Genomic DNA, 7,269 nt, shown 5'->3' on the forward strand with positions numbered 1-7,269 from the left:
TATATATCAGGGCCGTCGGAAGCGCACCGGCTAAGGCCGGACCACTTTTTCTCAATTCCATTACTTTCTGAAATAAATATATAATGATAATTATGAATTATATGAATGTACGCATCGCTTTTTCAATCATGGTACGATGGACCTGAGATAGAGGGTACAGTGTCTTGCCCACTTCCACTAACTTTCAATCTTGTATCTGTCCCTGCATGGGGTTGGAATAGGGATAGTTGCTTTGCAGCACATTTTCAAAATTTACAGGTATGGATTTATACACCAACTTTACCCCTTGAGGGGGCGGGGGGATTGCCAGTTGAGATTTTTGGGCATCCACAATTTATACTTTTAGACCACAATATTAGGGAATGGCAATCGCAACTTGATTGGATTTAAAGATCCCGTCGTGCGCCGGACGAAAGATGGTGGGGATGTCCAAGTTTGTAAAGGGGTGTGGTGCTCAACAAGATGAAAAGCAACGATAAATAGATTAAATCCAAACATTTTTATTGATATATACATTACTACAAGAACAAACAACTTTTTGTTCAGGGCTTTCTAGTCCCTGGAGATCAATATGAGGATCGCTTGCTTTCTGAAAGTATTAGGCCTACTAGGCCTATTATAAGACTAAAATAGCATAGCGACCTAAATTAGACTCTACCAAATCAAAACTGCCGAGTGGGCTTTCATCCCTGCACCCTGACCGGGGAATTTTTTCGGTTTGATTTCACTTCATTTTAATCTGCATTAGTTTCTCCATCACTCGCAAGTGACATGCCAACACCTACATCATCATCGTCAACGTCATCGCCATCGACATTATCATCGTCATCATTATTGTCATCGTAGTCATTATCACCTTTATCATAACCGTCATTGTTATCATCATCCCCTCATCATAATTATGATCATCATTAATTCACATTTTTTTCTGGACATCAAGGTTTAAAGATGTATTGTCTCTTGAAAATGACAAAAAAAAACATAAAAATAATTTTGAAATTAACTTGTTCATTTTTGCAGTAGCATACATATTTTTTAACTTGAGCAAAGAAATTATTGAATTTTAAAAATGTGTACCCTGATTTTGAAACTGTATAATTATAATAAAAATAATAAAACACTTCCATTGACTGGAAGTGTTTCTATAATTTTCTTTGTAAATGACGGTAAACTTTTTTTAAACACACTAATGTTTATGTTCAAGTTGATAATTTTTATGTTACTTAAAAATGGGCAAGTTAATTTCCAAAAATGATTCAGCGGCATTGTGCTCCTTCTCCACTCACTGACTGGATCACCCTAATGTTAGTACTCTATTATTTATTTATTACCAGGGTAGATCTCTCCATGGAAGTATACGTGCATGGTCTGTCTGCATGAATATACCCAAGGTTGACTAAAATTAATGTGTAATCGGTATAAGGCCTACCAGAAGCAAACACAGCACTTAACTTATTATTTTCTTTTTTTACAATTCTAGTGATAAATAACTTATTAATGTTCCAGGCTGAACTTTGCAAGAAAATTTAATTAAAATTGTACGAGCAGTATATTAATAACATGTAGGCTGTAGGTTCATTTGTGTGGCTAATAGTATCCTGTGTTTTATTTATTTATTGCATATTGTGTATATTTCATAGCTGAATACCCTCCACATCGTGTAAATACAATTACAATATGTTATAGTCATTTTTGGTTTATGTATTATATATGTATTCATGTTTCTTGCTCTTCTGGTGGAATAAGCAACTCAATTTATCTACTTATGGCAATGATAAGAAATTAAATTTTTAACAATATTATTTTCTACAGCTTTACCAGCTGCTATTTCATGGCATCCAGGGGTTCCATATTTCCAACATAGACTGTCATCCATAATGTACTAACTTTATATATTGTGCCTGCCCCTTGAGGGGAAGGGATAGCGGCTCTATGTTGCCAGCATCTGCTTCCGGACATTCATAGGCACCAAACAAGTTGTTTACCAACCATGGTGGGGCTAGAGTTGATATGATAATTATGCTCTCAGACCTCAACTAAATTCAAAATCCTGTAGCTGTGGATAGAGATAGCGGGTTTCCACTCTTCATTTTGTCAAGAGCTCATACCACCCCCTCCCCGCACCACCCCCTCACTATAATGGCCGGACCACTTGCAAAATGCTTCCGACATATGTTCTCCGTTGCGTGTTCTGAATAAGATGTGTATATATATATGGTATTGAAGGGAGTTAGTCGTTGAATAAATATAATATAAATCGTCAAAGGTACATATACAGTGTTTTAAATAAGGACTCCCTTCAATATCATATAATATACGACAGTATTTCTAGCCGTATTGCCAGATTTATATAGCCGAACGCCCTCTTGAGGCGTAGCATTGTGTAATACAATGTTCCCGACGGTTATTTGGGCCTGTTCAACCATGAAGCCTTCTTCTAGTGACGCTCGCCTTGTCAGCGAGAGGTCGCAGGTTTGAATCCCGTCGGAGGCATTTTATTACACAGTGACTTTTATAGGACTTTATTCGTTGAAAAGTTACAGGGTAGCCTACGATGTTCCATCATGTCCTTATTTAAAACACTGTATATGTACCTTTCGGACTATTTATATTATATGTATATATATGTGTATATATAGGCCTATATATATATGTATATATATATATAGAGAGAGAGAGAGAGAGAGTAATGTAGTAGGCATATGTAATGTACTGTAGTTTCATTATATTAAGCACCGGTATCTTGTTAAATGAATACCTTAACGGTTGTTATATGATTACGATCCTCTCAAAACATGTTTTATACAAAAACATGATTGCACATGTTATTGTAGCGGTACGTCCCTTTAAATTCGAATTTAACCTCATGTCATCGATGTTGATTATTATTAGGGTTATATCTTCCAGAATAATTTACCCGATATACCCTGATACCCGATACTAAGAGGTTAAACAGGTCTAAAATAGAGGTGTGCTCGCGGATTTCCAGGTTGTAAAATTATACTACTAGCAATAAAATGCGTCTCTGTATTTTCTACTATTAGCAAATTTTTGTGAGGCAATTATTATATCAAATATCAAAATGTAAATCACGCTTAAAATTCTCTAAGATAATTTTATCTTATAGAAACTAAGCCTCTGCTATGGTTATAGTAAATTATTTAGTTGTTGTGGATCTACATCGTGGTTGTAGGCCCACTGTACTGTACCGTACTGTTCCTCTTTTGACGTCACGAAGATCGCGTGGCTCCAGCCAAATTAAATTTCTGCAAAATGTATACGGCACGTGTCATTAGGATTATTGGACATGAGGTATTGACATGGCATCGACACATCATGTAGTGTAGTGTAGGCCTAATCGAAGCATGACACCGACACATGTCACCGACGCTTCATGTAGGAACTGAATGATACAATTATCACCGTTATGTTTTGCAGTTGCTTAGCCATCTCGCGTTATGTACATCTGTAGAGTGTAAGAAAGTGTTAGACTCATTGTGCTTAAGTTATCGACAGGTTGTGAGAACACCCTCCTGCTGATGAACTGAGGCAGCTGACGATGAGCTGAAAATATTCTCTTTATTTCCAAGATAAACATACTCTGTTGAGCTAAGCATCCGTGCTTGTTGATCATACGGAGTTCTTACAGAAATCTTGGTGGGAGTCAATTAATTCAGTGACCAAGCGCGTGCAGCTAACTAATCATGCGGCGCACGACGAACTTTCAAACAAACGTAAAGTAAATGTAAACTTACTGTATACGCAATATCGAAGATTTTGTCGTATTATATTACTAATTTAAATAGGCAACTGGGCAGTCTAATTAGAACCAATGGTGTTGTTATTTATTTATTAACATCTTTAACCAGGATGACACAATCACTTTCAGAAATGTTTTTCATTGTGGTCCTGGGGGGAAAATAAATAAAAAATTAAATTAAATTAAATTTTAAAAAATATATTTTAAAAAAGTCACTGGTCATGTAATATTTTTCCCCTTATCCTTCCCTTTTCTCTTTCTTTCCCCTTCGATTCCCTCTTTTCTTTTCTTAAACCACGAAGACAACAGATGCGCACCTCCGATTTTAAGGCTTAATATTAAATGACGTGAACACGCGACACTGGTCTTTGGCAGTTTTTGGTCTTTGTTTAGAAAAAGATATTACGGGTCTGCCTCATAAAGAACCACATTAAGGACACAACACACACATAGGCCTAATAATTCCCCCCCCCCACCCTTCTTATCCATCCCTTTTTACTTTCTTTCCCCCTTTTCCCTTTTTTTTTCTTTTCAAAAACAGATGCGCACCCCCGATTTTCTTTTTCCCCTTTTTTTTCTTTTCAAAAACAGATGCGCACCCCCGATTTTGAGATGGCACCGCCATCAGTACCGGCTACACACAGGTACCTCGGCTTCAGTCTGCTGGGCTCCGGTAGCTTCCACCAAGGATAAGCCTGCGGCTCCATACCATGGACTACTAAGTTGCCGGCGTCACCTCAAGTAAGGGTTGCGGGTGCGACTTTTCAATGGAGAAAACTTAACTACTGAAATTAGATAAAACTATAATCAAATCAAGGGGAAGAAAAGTGCATTGTAACTATTTTTGAAAGAACAAATTGTCGTGGTGTTACATTGTCGTGTTGAAGGTGTTTATGATATAGCAAGCCATGATGTGTACGATGAAATAAAGAATGAAAATTTCTTTATAATCCGTTAAAATACCTTAAAGCGTAAATTACACCTCTTTTCTGTGTCAATAATGTTATTATTATTATTATTATTATTATTATTATTATTATTATTATTATTATTATTATTTATAATGATGATGACGACAACAATGTGACAATGGAATAATGCCGGTAGAGTTTGACTTTATTTTAACGCCGTAACATTTTATTTTAACGCTGTTACAAATGGCATGAACTCTATATATCACCGTTAGGTTGGTAGCTTTACACCAGTCAAACACTTAGAATGATGCCAAAAACGCCATAAATCTTTGACGCTGTTAAATCTATTATTTTAGCGCCTGTAACTCTATTTTAACGCCGTTGTTTAATCGCGATTTAACGGCGTTCCCAAACAACTAGTGGATAAACAGGTCATTGTTTTCTCTTCCTAGTCCTGAACAAATTGTTAAATATAAATCATTAATAAGTGCTGATGTTTTTTTTTATGTAAACGTTTAATTCGCAGTCCGAGTGTTATCGGTGTTAATATTCTGGCATTAGGTGTGTGTGGATGATAAAACGAACGTGTACTGTACATCACGCCCTCATTATTTATCTTCATAAACTTAATTTTCTTATTAGAACATCGTATTATTTTCTAAGTGATATGCCTATTGTTATTTGCTCCGGATATTTGTAGTTCAATCGATAACAGCGTACTGGAGTTTATTTGTATAAACTTACAATTTGAATTAGGCTTATTTAATTGCATGGTACGGCTAGAATATTAATATTAATATGCCGTTATTCGAACTTACAATTTTGCTATAAATACATGGTAGACCTACTCGATATGATTTCCTGGGTCGGAGTTCACACTAGGTTCTCGTTTGTGTTTTTGAAAGCTGGATACGCATGGCAGGGGCGTTGAATTTACTTTTAAAGACAAACATTTTTGTGAGCATACGCCGTAAGGCGATATGTTCTCCGTTGCGTGTTCTGAATACGTCACATGCTACGCGTAAATGACGTCATGTACACGAGAAGAGGAGCTTGTCAGAACTGAAGTATTTAAATAATCCATTTGGGAGAATGTAATGCGCATTTACGAGAATTTTGATTAGTCGATTAATAAACAGGATTTGAGCTGATCATGATTTGAGATGACCCATCAGGTTTTTTGTTTTTTTTTTATTATTATTTTTTTTACGAGTGTCACTGAACGTATTTGACAGATATCATACGAAAGACGTCTGTTGGGAGATTTAAACGTTTGTATATTAAAATACTTTTGGATTGAATGCAAGAATAGGCCTTACGAGACATTGGAATTGTGTCGAACATGCCTTCCATACCTCTTATCGCCACTTCGGTTCTCAGTCGGCTTATATTCTGTTGTAAGTATGCAATTTTTTCGTTCAAAATTCACAGATTTTATGTTGAATATCAAATGCATTTTATTTACGTAGAGATGCATTCAATTTCAGCTGCTGACCTCACTCTATTATACATCTGTTACATTGTCGGCATTAGTATACATTACAAAGGTGTAATTAAGTTGTTAAATGATATGCCAGCGTTACCTTGTCTCCATTTGTGTAAATTTACAATTTAAATTATTTAATCGCAAGGTAGGCCTATTATTTAGGTTGATCTTACAAAGATAATAGCTTAGTCATTGTCACGAGTTATAGCGCAATCGATGCCAACTACGGGGATCTGTTGCATTGTAAATAAATTACAAATAGGCCTATTACAGGCTTGAATGATTCCAATGCATATTTTAATAGTCCTGACGGATAACTTTAAACATGTATTGCTATGCGACTGGGAACCGCTGCATTTTCGCTTTTGTATGAATTGCATATTTAAATTCTTCCTTTGTATGCATAACCTAGACTGGAGATTTAATAAAACGTTATTAAAGAAAACGGCAGTTTCCTGCACATCATCATTATAACGATATACGGTATAATAGTATAGATGTAGGCCCTACTGTCAGTACCTGCCGTTTTAGTTATGATGTACCGAAGTAGATAGACCGATAGACCTATATATTTTGTGTATATATATATATATATGTATTAATATATTTCTAGAGATTAGGCCTATGCCTATATTATATATATTATATATATATATATATATATATATATATACTCTATATGTATATGCATTATAATATATGTATATGTAGCCTATATAAGTATATACAAATAGCATACTGGGTTTTTTTTTATGTGTTTACCGTGCTACGCAGCAAACTTTCGACCAGGGCATCATTAGGTACTGATTGAAATATAGATAAGTGCCGAGAATATATACAAAAACGAGAGCACATGAAAATCGGCAAATGACAAAACAAAACATATGGACGGTACACAAAAAACGCGGCGTACGATAGCCAAAACAAATTGTCAGAAAACAATAGAAACCACCTAAAAGCTATAACACCCCTGAAGCGCGAGGTTCACCGTTTACGCCGGATACAAAAGAAACATGCATGCCTAATAATATAAAGCAAATAATTACAATCATACGAATATGAATTGCTAGATAAGGATAAGTACTAGTTTATTAATCACGTTCGCAGCG

The sequence above is a fragment of the Anneissia japonica genome, unplaced genomic scaffold, assembly GCF_011630105.1.
Source record: "Anneissia japonica isolate Jap-2015-1 unplaced genomic scaffold, ASM1163010v1 scaffold1826_len1998817_cov189, whole genome shotgun sequence".
NCBI lineage: Eukaryota > Metazoa > Echinodermata > Crinoidea > Comatulida > Comatulidae > Anneissia > Anneissia japonica.